We start from the raw sequence: 19,254 nt of genomic DNA, 5'->3' as shown, positions 1-19,254 counted from the left end.
TTGGAAGCTGGGAACACTGGGAGTGCAGTGGCATCTGCAGAACGAGGGCAAAGGCACGTCGCCCAACCATTTAAACTAATCTTGAGGCAGTTTATTTATATATATATATACATATATCTCAAGGGTCGTTTGTCCTAACAATGTGCTCTCTGCTTATACTCTACGAGTGGGAAGGAACAGATGTACCCATCCTCAGGCAAGCTATAAAAAGGGGAGCAAACACACGACAGGGACAGGGGCAACAGAGACCCTACAAAAGCCAGAGACAGGTGAGATCTGTGAACGCATTGAATACACATGGAGGGGACAATAGTTCATGGGTCACAGTACTATGTGTGCTCTGCTATTAAGGGAACCACAAATATCTATCACAATTATACAAAGCCAATGAGGTGTGGGATGTGTCCTTCGAAAGAACGACATAGCTTTCAGGACAGTTTTGGAAAAGATATCTAGAATATCTGGCTGAAGCAAACCAAAAACCATTTTCATAAATCCCAAATATCTTCATTGCCTCAACCAGATGGCTTTTGAACTGTCATCCCACTCCCCCTTGAATGAGCTCTTAATCTGCCTGATAGTTGTTTTGCAACAACAGAATTGAATATGCACCTTACTTGGGCCACCCAACCTTTGGCCCCGTCCATGCCCTGAGCAGTTGAATAGATCGTTGAGCTCTTGAGGTCACAGAGAGGCGCACACTTCACTGACCTTTAGCCTGGGACCTGGGTAATACCCATTTTGAGGCTATTTAATTTCTATATAAATATTTTGCCTTAGACCACAAATCTGCGGGTCATAAGCCGCAAGGACGCGCGGCCGGGCACACGACATGCAGCTCCTTGAGCGGGCTTCGGCTTACAGGCTTCGTCTCAGCCCCGAGAGCACGCCCGACTGAACTTGTATTAAAGCAGCCGGAAATTAAACACACAAAAGTTCTCCAAGAACCTGGCCGCACCTTCACACACAGAAAGTACACACATACACTCATGGTGCACTCATACATGTGCTTGTTGGTGGTTTACATCTTTTATGGCCCCCCCCTCCACACCCCCAAATTTTATTTCCATTTTTATATTTTCCCCAAAACTCCAGCAAAAGCTCTGTCCGTTTTTCTTTGTTGGGTGTTCCGCTCGAAATTTGAAACGCATACAACAGAAATTCATATCTGTGTAAAATCCTCTGCAGTGATTGATGACCGACGGAGCAGTGCTTTTCCCCACTGTGTGTGAGTGTGTTGTCCTTTTTTTTACTCACCAAATTTAACTCCGCAGCCAGTTCAATGGAATCTTCTGACGCTCCACACAAGTGCCAACTGGAAGAGATGAGCCAATTAAAAGAAGCAATTATTAAATGAAATATCACGAGTCAAGGCCCGCCCTCCGCCCCCCCCACACAGCCTGCACATTTTCGCACTTGAAGACTGAAGATGAGATGCGTCCGGGGGTTAATTCCCCTTCGTCCAGGCCCCGAAAGCAGAAAGCAACAGAGCAGACGCATACGCCTCCCAATTTGTGGGGGGAGGGGCTTTTAGAAGAAATTGAACATATGATGATGATGATGATGATGGTGATGATATGGAAAGGGCTCGGGTTGAACCGGGTGGATACTATTAGACCCGACCGATGTCGTTGGTATTCCCCAGCATGTTCCTTGTGGCGCAAATGATGGAAATCACTTAACAAAGAGAGTGGGAAAGTGGATGACGATGACAACGATAGCAACGAGAACACGGCTTATATGACAGGAGTGAGCTGTTGCTGCTGTTGTTGTTCTTGTGCCTGTGAGTGGTGTGAGTGGAACTTGTGTGTCTGAGTTCTTAATGAGCTTTTGTCTGCTGCATACTTTTCAGCGCTGTGTTGTGCACTGGAGACACACGACTTGTGCGTCTTGGGCTGCTGCTTTGTTCAAATATTTGACAGCCAAGCGGCAGGCAGACAGGCCGGCAAGCAGGCAGGCAAGAGGCTCAAAGTCCCTTGGTTATTAATGCTTAGTTTCCCAACTAATGAAAGAACATGAACGTATTGGAACGAGAAATTGGTTTGAGCCTAGCAATGTGGAAGCTTCGAATATACATAAGAATATAGTGCCCACAGAATTTTTCTTACACAAAGTGGAGGTCTTTAATGAGGGTCGCTTGAAGTTTGCCCTATTCGTGTTCTAGCCACAGAACTCAATGTCTTGTTAGTGAGACTTTCCGTTTCTTCAAACTGATCCAGCCACAAAATCACTTAGGGCAAAGTTCAATCAAACGAGTTAATAACTTCCGCAATGTGGCAGCCAAAATTAACCATAACTCTCGGTCTACAGCCAACCAGAACTGACCCATTAGTCCCTGCTCTCTCCCTGTTCCTGTCTCAGTCTCAGTCTCGGCCATGATGGCCCCTCTGACGAGGATGGTGGCAGGTGGGCAGGGGGGCAGGGGGGGTTACATAGGTTATTCGCTTGAATGGCGGGACAAGGCGACTTGAGGCTACCGGTGGGAATGTGTCAGGTAATATGGGTATGGTAATTTTAGCGCTTGTCTCCCCACGGACCCGGGCACACACAAAGGCAATCACACACACACAGGACACTCAGGTGCACATGGAATAAAAATGCCGGAGCACATGTCACATTTGCCACATGAGTTAACGTGGCTCATTTATCATGGCTAGCTTCCTATCCTGTCCTGTCCTGTCCGCTCTTGTCTCCCTCCGGCTGTGGTTCAAGGTGACCAAGGCATTTGCTGGCCAATCTGAGGTCGTGTCTACACTCATGTATGCGAGTATCTGTGTGTGTTATACAATACATATACACATACATATATGTATGTATATATAGCCAACACCAAAATCTAATTGTAGCCCCTAGGCATAGAGAGATGGCAGCACAACTTTAATTAAGGTGCCACCGACTCCCGACTCCCGACTGGACTCCTTTCCCACTACTCGCATCACAATGCAATATTTATTAGTGCGTGTGTGGTGGTCGGTCCGTTCCCCCAACACATGTACGTATACATAATACTCGTCTGTACGTATGTGTGTGTGCATGGCTCCATAGCATGTGTTCTATGGCATGGCATTATATGTCGCCTGACTAAATTTAGATATTCAAATCGATAAAAAAAAAGAAAGAAAGAAAGCCCTGGCACGCACGCATTTTTAGTGCCTGCCCAACTTTTGCCTCGAAACGTTTTCCATATTCTCAGAGCTCGAGTTGGAGTTGGAGCCGGATACCAAGAGACTGGGAGACATGTGTGCAAAGGTCGCGCTTTTGTTATAATTGTGTAGAGATAGTAAAACGCAAACTGTTTACAAACCTGCCACGAGAATCGACATCGGCCCACTAATGCCTTAGCCTAAGATTGAGGCTATCCTGATACGATAGTAGCAGTATTTCCCCATGGGACCGCCTACTCATTTGTATGCTCGATGTTCTGCAGGGCGAACAGAGCGAGTTCCCAGTCAGACTGTATTTAAATATGGATTTTAGTATGAATCATGGACTGTGTTACTCAGAGAGGAGGGGCTTCGGCTGCTTCAAAATTCGTTGGGTCTTCCGTTTAAATCCTTGCCAGCTGCCAGGGCTTTCAGCAGCTGTCTCCTGGGCCGTTGTTTACCTTCAATTATAATGCCTGAGACGGCCGTCTTCTAATAGTAATTATAGGACTGCTTCTCTCTTCTCTCGTTCGTGTGTGTTGTGTCTTTTGTGTGTTTTGTGTGTCGTGTGTTGTGCGGAGGTGGAGCCTTGCGTCTGTGTTGGATGTGGGAACTTAAACTTTTGCTTTACTTTCACTAATTGAACCAATTGGGGCCACACATACGGCTATATATCTGCCCCTGCCATGCCCCTGGGGGCTCTCTGCAATATTTATGACCATATCATATATTGATTAAATAATTAGTCGCTCTCTTCTACAGGAGGCCGATTCACATGCATTTAAATACAATTTATATCAAATACTCGATCGTATATAAATTTCTACCCCCCCGCCACTGCCAGTGCCAGTGCCAGTGCCAGTACCAGTGGCAGTGGAAGAATTTCCAGTTGCATTTCATTTAATAAAGCATTTGGCACAGACAAACACGGCCCAGACGAGTGCCGACTGGTGCCGGGTAGGCGGGGGGCACCGGGGGCGGACGTCGGTGGGAAGGAGACTTAATTAATTATTTATACTCAGCTTGTTAACAATTTTTTGCCCCTCCTTTTTTAACATTCTCTGTGTTTGCTTTTACATTTATTTTTTATTTTTTTCTCTGTTCTGTTTCTCGGGCGGCATCCCGGGGGCTGTTTGAACTGCAGGCTCACAAAATAGGGTTAAGTATTGGACCAGGCTAAAAGCTAAAAGCTGAGGCTGAGACAGACCAAAGGATTTTGTAGGGGAGCAGGCAAAATAGGTGTAGATTTGAGTGCAAAGGTAATGAGAAGTTTCGGGGGGAAGTTTTTTTTACCGTTGGTGGAATGTATTTCTCTAAAAATGTTTGTAATGAATAGAAGGAAGCATTCCGGCCCTTCTGTACATATTTTTGATTAGCATCTTCGAGACTTTTTTTGCCTGGAAGCCTAGCCTATGCCGGATCTGTATTATTATAATAGAACTGCCATAGAAACGATCGGTTGAAAAACCAATCCAACCAAAACCAAGTTTTATTCGTTTATTTGTTACACAAAATGGAGTCCGAAATTCAATAAGTTACTTCCACAAAAAATACATATGTCTTTGGATCGGACAGGCACTTGTATCGGCTTTCTTCAGCGTGCTATTTAGGGGTCATGATTTCTCATAATTGGAGAATATAATATAAGTTTTGAGTGTTTGGTGTTTTTATTTTTGAAAGATTAATTTTTTATTCTCCTTTATTCGATTTTTTTCAAATAAAATGGTTGCTGGAGAGCCTCCTGCTGATGGCTGGCTGAGAATATGCGATATTGATGGATATTTATGGGGTGTTCGTGGCGCCAGAAGGCAGAAAAGCTCTCAAAACACGTGCTTGATTAGAGTCCCACACCACGGCACACCGCCGCCCCCCCATACGGATATTGCGGATATTCGTAACGCCAGCGGACATGGCTCAATCAGGGTACACAAATAACTGTGGATGTGGATGTGGATGCGGCCCAGGGGCAGGTCCAGAGGCAGGGGCAGAGGCAGAGCATCTAAATTGGCTTTGTAACTGTTGGAATTTGTTTGTCCACCATTTTATTTGGCCACATCGCATCGGTGGAATGCCTGCCAGTAGGAGCCGGGTCATGTATCGATTTTCCTATGGAAGCTTTGAACATTTTTAATGGCCCACGTTCTTTTTTTTTCGTTTTTCGTTTTTGGTTTTTGTCAGTTGCCAAATATTTGCGCCTATTGTGTGGCGAAAATATTTATTCGGCATTTGTTTCCGCTGTGATTTGGCTACGGAAGAGATAATTTCCGCTAATTGCCTGCCGGGGATATTGCGGAACAGGACTCCGACTAGATGCGGGACTATTTAGTGCGAAGTTATCGAATAAATTAACAGCTACTAAATCATGGGGAAAGTCAGCAATTTGTAAATTAAGGCCAGAATCCCGTTGAGTCTCCTGCATTGTGGGGATGCCAGAGAAACATTCTAACTGGATTACTTCGACTAGATTATAAATTCAACAAGAGTAGGAATTCCGCACCCCATGTCCCACGCCCCGCGCCCCCGCTCACATTCGACAAATAACAAAGTTAATTAGTTTTATGCACAGCCTTTGTTTGCACAAAAAGAAACACACAAAAAAAGAACCAAGCAGACCAAAAAATAAAAAAGAAAACTTAGCGAGGGGAAATCAGTAGAAAGTTTTCACATTTCCGTGCAAGGACATGCGTGACGTCGTCGTCGGGTGACCCCTCCGTGGTAACTCGGCTTTCACACTTGCCACTTTCTCACACATACCTTAGAGTATACTATACCCACACACATGTGTATGTTCTGGGCGGCTCTGCTCCTTTTGGGGGCAAGAAAACAGACTTGCACGAGGCTTGAGAAATTAAGAAAGCCCGCGAGCGAGCGGCAAAATAATACATATAACTACTACGGATATATATATACATGTATGTATATGTTTTTACGGTATATCCGTCTACAAAGGACATTGCTATGATTAGCATTTCAATGGTGGGGAAATGGTTGGTGCTTTTTTCTGTGTGTTTGAGCGGCGAGGAGCGCAGTGGAGCAGCTACTGCCAAGGATATTATTCATAAAATGCAATTACTTTTAATGCCCAGGCAGGCCTCGTGCCTCTTGCCTCCTGCCTCCTGCCTCCGTGCAGTGCAACTATAATTAGATGGCCAATTATGGCGTTGAAAATTGAAATTTGCAGCGACTGCAGCAGTCAATTTTCTCTCTCCCAGCGAAACAATGTAGATGAGGCCGGATCTGCATCTAGCCCCCGACGTTACGTATACGTAGCGTAACCCACAAAAAAAAGAGCTCACTGGGGACCTCTCAGTCACGCGTTGGCATCTCAAAACAAAAAATCCTGCACCGACCGCCTGCTGCAGGCAGGCAGGCAGGCAGGCAGGTGGTGGCCATAAAAAACGTGTCATCCAAGCGATTATCCTTGCGTGTCCGTGGATTAATTCTAATGCTCAAAATGACGCACGATTTGGCCTAATGCATGCGGGCTTTTCTAATAGGATGTATGGGTCAAAGGGGACACCGACTCACTCTCTGGATGTGGGAATGTAGTATGTAGGTCACCTCTAATCCGTATGCTCGTGTACGTGTTGTCGGGCAAAACCCTATCTCACGAATCTCTGAACGAGTACAAACAAGGCAACAATCAGGATCAGTATTTAAGGAGCGGTTTCCAACAATGTACATATGTATGCAGTCCTTTAACTGATTTTAAACATTCGATACCCATCTCTGCCATTGAATATCGCTTTAATCAACTCCCAAATCAGCAGCAAAACATTCCATTGCAATACTTTGTTCACGGCTAGGCCCCACTCTGATTGAATTTTAATTAATTACAAAACATACGCGAATAAAACCAAAACACGCTGGTCCGTCGAAGCCGTCAAACTGTTTGGTAATAAAGTCAACCGGCTCATTTGGCATTTGAGGCAATTACATTGCAATGTTTATATCAATTAAATGGGCTTCGCTACTCTGGCGCTCTCTCTGTCAATCCCTGGGGTGCCCACAACATGTTTGCATTGCATAATAATTAAAAATAATAATTGTGGTGAATTAAATGACAAGTGGAAATGCGATCGATGGTGCGGGCTTGAAAGTTGAAAATGTTTAAATCGCTGAAAAACTACTGCAGAATCCAATGCCGAAGAAGGAAATTGTTTATTCAACTCGGAAATTGTGACATCAAAGTGCGAATAAGAATGAAGTTGTAGAATCTTAGGGGTATAGATGTATATGTATTTGGGTGTACAATGTATGTAAATTATTACCATATACCCTGTGTATGCAGCATTTTTTTGCCTCCACACACACGCGCAGCTGAAATTGTTGCACAGCATGTGGCATGTGCTGAAAGTGGGTGGAGTTAGGATCTTTCTGTTACACTCTGTCCCAGAGCAGAGAGCATATTTGAGTTGAAGCTCTGCATAATAATCTTACACCCATACAGTGATAGTATATATACTCGTATAGTACACGTGTGTGGGTGTGTATCTGTGCACATGTTGTAGGGGAATGTAAACGAAATGTGTTGTATTGAAAGCACGGCTTGGATTTCACCGTCCTGCACATGGCAGATGACACTGCCTGGCACAGTCTTGCTGCCACTCTCCCTCCTGCTGCCTGCCTGCATTTTCAATGAGTTTGGCTTTTACCTGCTGGAGACGAAAGATTGTTGCCTGGTTTTGGTTTTCGATTCACACACACACACTACAGTATCCGGGGGAGGCTGATTAAAGAGCGATATATCATGTTTGAGTCAATATGGTTTGTGCCATATTTCAATAAACGCCGTCATTCCACGTGTCGCCTGCCAAAGTGGCTGTAAAATGTAACTCCTTCTCTCATCCTCAAATTCCCCCGAAGCATCAGAGCATACTTTTCCTCACTTTTCTCGCATATTTTCCCTGCACTTCAAACTTTTCTTTTTTTCTTGTTTTTTTTTTTTTGCAACGCAAATTTCCTTTATATCAACATAAAAACCGGGGAGTGAGAGAGAGAATGAGTGAGCGTAACTCATTTAAGTTGTGACATGTGATGCCACACCCCATGCCTGCCCGCCTCCCCGCCTCCCCGCCTCCATGCCCCACTGGCTGCCTCTGGTTAGGTGATGGCCAAGGGTGAAAGTTGTGCATAATTCACGTTGAGCGCGAAATGTGAAAGTTTTCCCATCCCCCATGCTCATCCTTCCGTTCCGCCATTTCCCCTCGGATGATTGGTGTCAGGCTGAAGGGCAAATGACTCTGGCTTTGGCACGCTGAAAGTTGGGTTCGTTTTTTGTTACATCGTTGCAGCATTAATTAAAGTTGTTATGGAGCAGGAAAAACATGTTTACTCCCCGGCGATCGGAAGACTTGGAAGGCAAAGTTCAAGGGAATCTACATTGAGCTATTCCGGCAAGTAATCTATAAATAGCTTAAAGGCTGCCCCAGAAGTGTTGTAGTTTCCATTTGGAAGGAATGGATAGACATATCCATATAGACATATGTATGGTACGTAGCTATTGGAGGAACCTCGTACTTCTTGGCTTGTAGTCGACTTTTTTCAGGTATCGTTTTCCATTCGATTGTGCCCTTTGGCAAAAGAAACAAGACTCTGAATGAATATTGAACAAATACATATGTATCTACAGTATGTACATATGTATTCGCATTGGCAATGGACAACTGCTCGTACAACAAATCAATTTCTGTTTGACTAAACGCTCCACTGAGCTGGACAGTCAACCAACGGACCTCCGCTCCAGTCCAGTCCAGTCCAGTCCCGAAAACAGACCCACCTCAATGCCCCTCACCACCCCATGCCCCAATCTATTTGGGGCACTCTGTGCTTTGGTTTATGCCTTTTTCATACCTGCAAATAAACTTGACTCGTTGCCGGGTTTCGTTTACGCTCGTTGCCCCGTGGCCCTGGCACTGGCACTGGCACTGGCACTGGAACTGGCAGTGCCACTGGACCTGCCACTGACACTGATTGCCTGTGAGGCATATGCCTGACTTGACTGCAGTCAAGACGGCCATTATTCACTTGCACTCGCCACTTCAGGATGCGGCAAGGAGCAGAGAGCAAGGAGCACGGATTTGGAACCAAGCAGCACTCGCTGAAACTTTACGGGTAACGGGAGCTCAGACATAAAAGAAAGCAGCGAGTCGTTGCGTTGGTGCTGGTTCCTCTCGGGGGGGGTGGTGCCTCGGTGGCTTGGTAGCTCGGTGCCTTGTAGGCTTGGCCACCGCACCGCACCGGATGTCCTGGCATTTCCGCCTTGCTAATACCGAGTCGCCATGACTCAGCCATTGTTTGGGGCGGGCGTCTCTCATGTTTGCCTTCTGCTTTCTCGCAGTTTTCTTATTTTTTCATTAGCATTTTCCTTGCAGCTCTGTGGGGAAATATTGTCGTCAATTATGTTACATAATCAACAAACACAGAAACAAACACACACAGAAGAATGAAACAATTCCTTGGCTCCCCTGGCTTTGACACGATTCCATTTGTGGGATTTTCCTACGTAGATTTACATTAATGATGTCCACTTTGCACGCGCCAAAAATCCCAAACCCTAGCCTGAACCTGAACTGGGTTAACCGTTAACTCTGTATTTGGGTTAATTTCTTATAATTTTTCTTAATTCTGGCACGGTTTCTGGCAAGATGAATGGATCAGGAAACGAACCACAAATGGCGTTATTATGATGTTAGCAACGGATATACCATTGCCCATGGGCTGTTAGTTCTCCTCAGACGTACCCCCTGTGTGAGGGTGGAGAGGGGGCTCCATTTACCTTCAGCCATCAGGAATCCATAGGAACTTTCTCAACGGCAGGTTACCGTTCGGAAAGGGAACATATTTTATATGATCTATAGCACATTTTTGCTACAATTGATTCGTTATAGTTAAACAAAATGGTATGATTCAGAACGCCTTCTACAGAATGTCCTGAAGGTAATCGATTTGTTTTGGTGCCACAAATGAAGCTTTAGAAACTCCACGAAGAGAGAGAGAGAGAGAGAGAGAGTTACTAGACTACTAGATGTTTTCGTCTTGTTTTTACCCAGGCTAATGAAGCTGAATTTATTGCCAAAGCATTATGGACATAAACACAGTTTGCACATACTCGTTTTATGGCCAACAACGGCGAATAATGTGGCTGAGCGGCAGCCAAAATCGGCTAATGTATGCAAACCTACATCCAGGCGAGAGAAATAGACAGAGAAGGAGAGAGGGAGAGTAAGAGGAGGAGTAAGAGGAGTAAGGGAGAGTAAGGTTTCGGGCTTGGCATGCCAAAAAGTTGGTAACATCATTTCGTTGTTGTCTGCTCTTGTGGCCCCCACACAGACACAGACACACACACACACAAACAAGCACACAAACATACAGGCAGACACAAAATGGATTTTGTCTGCATTAAAATAAGTTCTAGATAAAGCGAGGAAATTGCTTTTGAATATACGATATACGTTATACGATATAGGAGTACGAGTACGAGTATATTTTTGATGGCAATTCGTTTGCATAGAAAAATTGAGACATATTCTGTGGCATTTTTCAAGTCGTTAAGCCGCTGCATGTGGAGCTGTCGAAAGTCGTTTGCCACTCGAGACTTATTCATTGCGTATACGCTATTTTCCACATTGTTTAACGCCAATAGCTGCTCGAACCTGCTCCTTAAAGTGTCATAATATATTGTAGTAAGAGACCAGAAAGAGGGGTATTTAAATTACTTATATTTTGACGGATATGAAGCTGTGGATGGCTCCACTTCCGCTCCACATTGATGTGCTGCCAACTGTCTGGAGTGCCAATTGGGGTGGCTCCCACATTGGACCACATAAATCTGGACCAAAGACAAGACATAAATCTACATTTGGCTGCAAAGAAATCAAATTTTCCAAGCACGCACAATGAGTTTTTTGTTTCATTCAGCGGAATGGGGCGGTCGTATCTTAGTCATAGTTAAACCCACGCCTCGCCTCGGCTCTCTGGCACTGGCACTCTGGCACTGGCACTCTGGCATTGGCACTCTGGCACTCAATAAGTTGGCATTTCCAGAATCCCGAATCCTATCTGGGTCAGTTGGTTAAGCCTGAATTATGAGGATTCTCGGCGGCTTAAAGAGTTTGGCAAATATCATTGTAAAAATGAAATGAAATATCTCAACTGTTGAGGCTTATCGTAACCTTGACATCCCAGGCCCACTTCTAGGCTGGATGGCCGCACACGCACACATAAATAATTAAAATGACCTCATAATGTTTCGATTTTTCCCCTCTTTTTTCGGTTCTTTTCTTTTCTGTGTTTTTTTTTATTGTTTTCTCTGGGCTCTGTGGACTTTTGGGCGCTTTTTCGACTTTTTGCCGCAGTCATTAATGTAATGGTCTGCATTATTTGCCTACATTCAGAGGTTTAGGAGCTACGACCCCACTCGTATCTCTCATTTTTCCGACTTGACCCTTAGAACACATTTGCGAATGACACGCAAGACACGACGCTGGATACCACTCACATACATAGGTACATGCATGCATACGGGTATGTATGGATGTACGGATGTGTGGGCCAGAGTTATTTGCAAATCAAGTGGGTCCATGGCTGAAGCTCTTCCATCAGCTGATACTCGTACGTCTGGCCTTGTCCTTGGAGTGTATTTTCCCTGTGCTTTTAGCCTTTTATTGCTGGTCACTTATTTGCGCTCGTTCAATGGCGAACTTTTCTTTCCGTTTCATTTTTTGTTTTTCTTTTTTTTGATCTGCTGCTGCTGCTTTGCTCAGCAATTTTCGCCGCCTGGCATTTTCGATGGGCAGTCATTCATGACGTTGCTCCAGCGTAATCCTCGACTGCCGCTTTGCCTGCCAAATCGTCTGTGCCATCAAATTAAACGACAACTAAATTGGCGCACATTTTGTGCTATTTGGCAGGCTTTTGTCTGCGCTTCAAGGCTTACATAAGCAGACCACGAGAACAAAAAAACAACCCACCATCCAGGCAGCCAGCCAGCCAGCCAGCCAGCTAGCGAGGAAAACCGGCAAGAAAGGCAAATAAAATGCCAGCAATGACAACAGCTGACATTGATTGGGGTTATGACAGAATGGTGGGAGGGGGTGGTGGCAAAGCGGATCTAATAACCGTAATAATAATAAGTAGCTGATAATTTGACACTAAGCCACAGGGGCGTATGCGTAATGCGACAGGAAGGAGGCCAATGGCAATCGCAACTGGCACAAATCATTGGACTTAACGCAACGATACTCGTACTGCTGTGGATGTGAGTATCTTGTATCTTGTAAAGGTTGAAGAAACTATTTTCGATGGACACACTCACACACACAGCTACACACAGCTTCCCCTGTCACTTTCCATTTTAATTTTCCCGCATCGCGCCACTTGTCGGTTGCAATTTTCCCCCGGACTTAATTAGTTGCTGTCACACTTGCTGGCAGCCAGTTCGGCAAGACGAAAAACCCACGAAACAAGCACAGCAGAGCAGAGAACAGCACACTCCAGTAGCAGAGCAACCGGCAGCTCCAGCTACAGCTACAGCTCCAGCTTCAGCTCCCTGGGTGCCCATAGAAAACTTTCAAAATAGATTAAATTTGTTCCTTGACGAAGGTGCAAGGGGGAATCTCACCGCAGCAGCTTCCATCCATTCCCCACCTCCCCCTCCAACGAAAACCCAAAAACCCAAAAACCCAAAAAGAAAGTGCAGAATGGCAAGAAATGGCTAAATTGAGTGCACACAAAAAGAAGGGGAATGGGAGAAGGGGACGGGAAGGGGATAGAAGCGAAAGATAGTTGCTGCACAAGTGCAGTTTTCCTGTTGCAGCAGCTTTCCTGCTGGTCAAACATAAAAAGGATAACACATGGAGCTGGGCCCAGAAAGAGAGCCAATAAGATAGTAGTCCCCGGCAACAGGATGAACAGTTTTCCTATGCCCTGGCGCCTGAAGCCAGCTCGTCCTGGTCGCCCCGTTATGACAACACAAAAGGATGAGCCAACACAAAATCCCAAAAAGGATGCAGAGCCAAAGAGAGAGCCAGCGCCAGAGCCCAAGGCGCAATTCCCATGCTCTATGCTGTGGACAACCAAACTAAAGGATGGCCCATCTAGAACTCAAACTGGAACTCAAACTGGAGCTGGATGCGCTGCTCTGCTCTGCTCTGGTTTGCCTTTCGGCCATTCAATTGTCCGCTTGATCCCCGGCAAGGAGCTGCCGCCCCATGAACCTGTTCTTGTTTGCCCGCTGGCCATTTCATTTCATTCTCTTTGCTGTTGATTTTCCATTTTGGGGTCCATCAAGGGGTGGATCCTGCTCAGTGTTTAATGTTCTCGGCATTCAGTTATTCGGTTTTCGGTTACCTGTGCGCGGCAAAGTAGGTCAGAATATTCAGCCTGCCACGTATTTGTGGAACGTGTGCTCTGCTGTTTCCCAGAGATATTACGCATACGTCAACGTTCTATTTTTTGTTCTTGCTGTTGTAATATCATAAACTGAATGTGCAACAACATGGCACCCATCACAAAACAATGGCAAACAAACACAGGGAAAACAATTGGGTATGCTACATATTCATAGGAGCTTCCGGTTCAGTCCTCTGTAGGCGGGTGCCACTGTCCCACACTGTCCCTCACTGTCCTCCGCTGTATATTAATAAAACCAATTTCACACGGCAGAATTTCGTTTGACAGAAAAAGAAATCGCACCAATTTCATGGCACAATCAACCACAATTTATGCAGCAGCAGAAGCAGCAGCTAGGAAAAAGCACAAATGCCTGCCAAACGAGGAGCGAGAGTATACGACTATCAGGTATCCTTTCGGTCAGGACCAAATTGATTCTGCCATTAATCACAAGCTATAACTGATATTCAACTCTTTTATGCATAGATCCATTACACATAGGAAGATAAATACGCATGTAGAGAGTGAGTGACGGATGCGGATGGGAGATTGCATTTGCAAAAATTCACAATCATCCAACGCAATTTATCGTGCAGTAGTGCACGAGCCATAATGCAAAAAAAAAAACGTAATGTTGGATACGAAATGATAGCCAAACATTGCAACGTCATGTCACCTGTGTGCACAACCCCTACATAAGCACCTAGGCGTGTGCCCTACCCCCTGCACCCTGCACCGCATCCCTTCCTACGTCCCGACGTAATTTGGCCGGGAAATTCAATTTAGCGCAACGCGGTTTATCTGAAATGAGAAGAAATCGGCTTAGTTGTTGTTCTTTTTGCGGCTGAACCGTTCGTTTATTGGTCTCATTCCAATCATTCGCACAGAATCGGCCAAAAGTTTGCTATAACATGCTCCCAAAACAAGTTTTCAGCGCGGTACACCATGACGTATGCGTAATATATGCTTCCATTTGATGGTAGTCGTATGTGTAATATTTGTTTGCCCCACAGCGCGTATGTTTAATATTTGTTAGCGCTTAATCGTTGGACAGACACCATGAGGAGTAATATTTGCTGCTCTTAATCGGCGCACATAGATACAAATGTACATACATTTGTACATATGCATGCATGTACAAGTGTATGTGTTATATTCGTTGCACTTGAGCTGCAGCTCGGGTAAATTGCCATAATTAAGGTAACCGTAAATGAAATAACATGATGCTTAGCAGTACCTGCCGACACTCTGGTCGGGACTTACCTAATTAGCGACAGGATTTTGAGCCAGCACAAAGTAGCTGCTGCTTCTTCTACTGTAGTTACTGTTGCTGTGCAGCTCTGGGGCCCAGACACTGGGGCATGCCGCTCTGGTAGTACCCTAGCGCGTCGACACAACTGCCACACTGCCTGCCACGCACAGACGGACGGACCTAGCCAACGTTCATTTGGCCCTTTGGGCTATTGTTGTTTGTGGTCCTGTGTTTGTAGTTGTTGCCACGCATTGGTTGGTGTAGTTGTTGTTACGTTGTTAGCCAACAATCTGGCAACGCCTTTCGCCTCGCTTACAATGTTATTTCTTGTTTTTGTTTTTTTTTTTTTTTTTTTTGCTTTTTGTTGCTTCTTACACAGCTTGTTGCAACTTATGTGCAATTGCCGTTGGCTGCACGGCGACGGAGGGTGTGTAGTGAGTGAGTGAGAGTAGAGAGGTCTGGAGAGGGTTGGAGAGGGGGTTTAACCAAAAGTTGCAAGGACACGCATCGCCTGACGAACGACATACACACACACACACACACATATAGGTCTTTATACACACTCAGAGTGCGGCGGCGACGAGACGTACGACACTTTGAAATGTTTTTGCTGGTGTTGGTGCTTTTGAAATTACCCCCCTTCCCCCTGGCCACCCAGCAGGAGCAGGAGCAGCCCCACCCCCCCCCCCCCCCCCCCCCCCCCCCCCCCCCCCCCCCCCCCCCCCCCCCACGCAGCAGCAGCAGCCACACCAGCTACAACAACCACTGGGCGTTGGGGCGTGGTGTGTCGTGGCGCGGACCCCCTCGAGTTTTATTTTATTTTACTTCTTTCTTTTGCCTTTATTTAGCCAACTTTTGACGCTTTGCTTTGCTTTACTTTGCTTTGCATTCCCTGTGTTCCCCTCTTCTGCTGTTCTGCTCTTTATGCTCCTTCTGTCGTTCTTTCGTTTTATGCTTTTCGCGTTCGCTTTGTTTGTGTTCTTTCAGGTTTTATTTCTATATTTGTTATGGTTCTTCGTACTTATTTTTTATGATTGTTTTGTTGCCCAGCCCTCCGCCTAACAGCCCATTCCTATTCTTATTCCCATTCCCCTCTCCTGTTCTCCGTTTGTCGCCGCTTACTTTGAAGTTTTAACTGCCCTGCGATGTATGCTATGCTGTACCTTCCTTAAGTTTCTGGTTTGCTTTCCTTTTCTCTGGCTTTGACTTTGACTCACAGTCGATGCTCTTTTTTGGCGCCACTGCTGGGCCACAACTTTTGTATTCTTTTCTTTGGTTTTCCCTTCGTTTGGTTTGGTTTTTGGGCCAAGACAAGTAAGTGATGGGCAGCAAGCTGCTTATGTAAGTGGCAGCAATTTGCCAAACAGTTAGTTGTTGAGTGGGCAAACTGGCAGAGAAGAGGGTCCGGGGTCTGGGGTCTGGGCTCTGCTCTTCCTCCAGGTGGACACTTATGTAAACTGATGTAAAGCTCGGACAGGATAAAAGTCTCTGAGTATGACAGGCTGAGACTTGAAGAAAACTCAAAGAAAGTTGAATGTGAAATGGAAAGAATTCAGAACAAGATTGAGTTTTATGGGCACAAAGTTTTGCGGGCAAAAGCGAAGAGAAAGGGAAAGTTGCAAGAAGAAAATATGGAAAACGTGTTCAAACTTCCACGAAAATGTAATATATTCCCACTCGAATATGTCTCTGATTCTAAGGAAATACTTGGTGTTAATATTTTGCACTATGCATATATGTATTTCCCCAGGCCGATCCATATCGTGCGATGGCCATCGTTCGTTTTGCATTCACATATTCGCAGCAAATTCATTAATAAATCATTTCTCGTACTTCCTCCACTGACACATACATATTTACACATATACATACATCCCATATATGTAGAAACATGCGGGCATATGTGTGTGTGAGAAGAAAATGCGATAAAGATCGTGTTTGTCTTTTGGCTGAATGAACTATTTTTATTTATTTATGCACTAGATTATTGCCAGGCGAATGCCCGTGAAAATAGTGCAATTAAATAAAATAAAACAAAATGAAATGAAATAAAATAGAACAAAAATAACTTTCACATACTGCAAGCATTCGGGCTTTTGCATTCAATTTGCATCACACATTTTTAAGTAATTACCAGAAAACGTTTTGCGGCACTAAAATTATTTATACGCTCCAACGCGTATACGGTGTGCATACGGTGCAATTTTTGGAAATTTATTATCAAGAATGCCATAAGGAAGGTCGCCCTGCCGTCAGCTCCCTCCCCCACCCCCTAAGGTGGCGCAGATGAGGCCCGTTAGAGCTAATAATTTATATATGCATGCACTCTCGCCTTATCTATTATCTATTTTCCTGGCAGACAATGTAACGTTGAAGAGGCATGAAAGAACTGGCCATTTTTCGCAGACTCTTTGGTGTGCGCGAAATATGTTAAAAATAAACCAAAGCAAAGCAAAAGGAACTGCAAAAATGCGAAGCACCAGACCAAAGCAAAACGGAATACGAGAGCGAATGAACAAAAAAAAGAGAGAAAAAAAGAAATGAATAAAACTGGCATGTGTACGTCGAATATTCAACAAGCGAGAAAAAAACACAAGGAACCCCCGACGAATCTTCACACTAAATTTAATTTAATTGTAGATTGTAACAACAAATTCGTCTGCCCGGTGGCAGATCTACAGCAGCGATCACATTAATAGTAAGCCCAAAATAACTGCCTACGTATTTTCAAATATTCATTCATTGAATGTCTAGATCTATCTTTTTTGGAGTTTTCAATGGATTTTGATTGAAAAAACTCAAGATAAGGAATTTTTTATAGAAAAACTACTAATGCTGACCGCTACTGTATGAATAATGTAGTTTTTGGGGACTGTTTACCATAATCATTACTTCGAGGGCAGTGCCAGACAAATGCTTGTGTTTCAATGTTCAATGTCTGTCCTTAACACAGCATTGGAATGCTGGGAATTTCGCTACGAACGACATTTTTGTCTAGCAGCCAAACACGCCCAGAAATATGCAACACGTCCTGCCTGTCCCAGTGCCCCCTCAATATGGCCGCTCTTGCGACTCCACCCAAGTGCACGCAATGTTAGAACCACGAATCCACGGACCCACGACTGTGGGACCCATACTGGTATTCTCTTGGCTGGGGCTTTGGCTGTGGCTGGGGCTGACTCATAAGGCATTTCGTCTAATGATTGACTGACTGGATGACAGACTGATTTACTGACTGACTGACTGACTGACGGAGTGACTAACTAACTAACTAACGTGTGTGACTTTTCCCAGTTCTGGTCTGTTCTGTTCTGCTCTGTTCTCTGTTTTGGCTCGGCTTTCTCTGACTTTGCGTGTAGTTCGTAATTTAAGTAATGTGGGTCGCCCTGGTGGAAAGCTGAGCCCTGCGTATCCTTGTTGTTGCTAACGCGATTTACTTTTGAGCAAAACACGCGCCATGGCTCCACCATATCATACTATATACGAGTAGTAGCTTTAGCTCCCCTCCCCCACCCCCACCACCACCCTAACTTTTGCGGTTTTAGCAGCCTAATTGTCATTGAAGGTAGCCCACCTAAGACATAAATTCAATTTCTTTCGGTTCGATGTGACAAGTCGTGAAGGAAGCAGCCCCTTCCCTGCCCTGCAATCCGTACCCCTTTTCTACTCTACTCTTCTGTACTGTGCTGTGCTGTGCTGCGATTCCACTATGCTTCTTGTTGCTATTATTTTTGGATAGCCACCTTTTGGCGTCCGTCGTGCCTCGTGTTGCTTTCTCACGATATCGTGGCTGCTTTCTGCTGCTCCTACGCTCCTACGCCCCTAACATTTTCTTATGGTTCTGGCTCTGGTTCTGGTTGTACCTCTGCCTGGTTCTTGTCTTCTTGGGCTGCCGTCTTGTGTGTCGGCTGTGTTACCTCTGTCTCGTCTCTATGCTGCACTGCGCGGCACCGCACTGCACCTTGACACTAATATTGAGCAAAGGAGAGGCAGAAGGAGAGCAAGTGCAACTAAAAATAGTCAGAGAGAGACCCGCTAAAGGCAAATTGATTTGGGTTTCGGGCGTGGGCACGGGCCGGGCACGGGCATGGGTACGGATCTCTCACTTCCACCACTTAGCGCGGACACTTGGCGATTTTATTGTCATTTAAAAGTTATAATTGGTAATTGATGCCCGATAGGACTCACTGTCTGACTGATTGACTGATTGACTGATTGACTGACTGACTGCTTGTGATATGATATAGTAAGTGGTCGTCTGGTGGGCTAATTTTAGGGGATTCAAATGATTGCAGTTGATTCTTGGGAGATTTACTCGGGGGAAATGTAGATAGTTGTGGATTTACTTTATTGCGAGTATTTATAAGTAATTGAATTATGTTTTCTCTCTTGATCATGATCAATATTTATTTTATTCTCCAGTTTTATTGTATGTCCATGGGTTAAAGCTTGTTTCGACATTCGCAC

General features: G+C 45.0%; 1 protein-coding gene across 19 annotated transcripts in view; it reads right to left on the bottom strand.

The window, feature by feature from the left end:
• LOC108153334 overlaps positions 1–19,254 on the bottom strand; it is a 50,234-nt gene that overhangs the window by 30,113 nt on the left and 867 nt on the right. For 16 of the 19 annotated variants that reach the window (XM_033386997.1, XM_033386991.1, XM_033386990.1 and 13 more), the window contains exons 2-3: positions 14,799–15,245; positions 1,258–1,315 (exon numbers count right to left, since the gene is read on the bottom strand). The gene's annotated coding sequence lies outside the window, so the exon portion shown is untranslated. Of the gene's footprint in view, positions 1–1,257; positions 1,316–14,798; positions 15,246–16,921; positions 17,136–17,667; positions 18,254–19,254 lie in introns of those variants that run through there. The other 3 variants (XM_033386994.1, XM_033386993.1, XM_033386995.1) reach the window with 3 other exon arrangements.

This window comes from Drosophila miranda, chromosome XR (assembly GCF_003369915.1).
Source record: "Drosophila miranda strain MSH22 chromosome XR, D.miranda_PacBio2.1, whole genome shotgun sequence".
Lineage (NCBI taxonomy): Eukaryota > Metazoa > Arthropoda > Insecta > Diptera > Drosophilidae > Drosophila > Drosophila miranda.
This window is presented reverse-complemented; position numbering and strand designations above follow the sequence as displayed.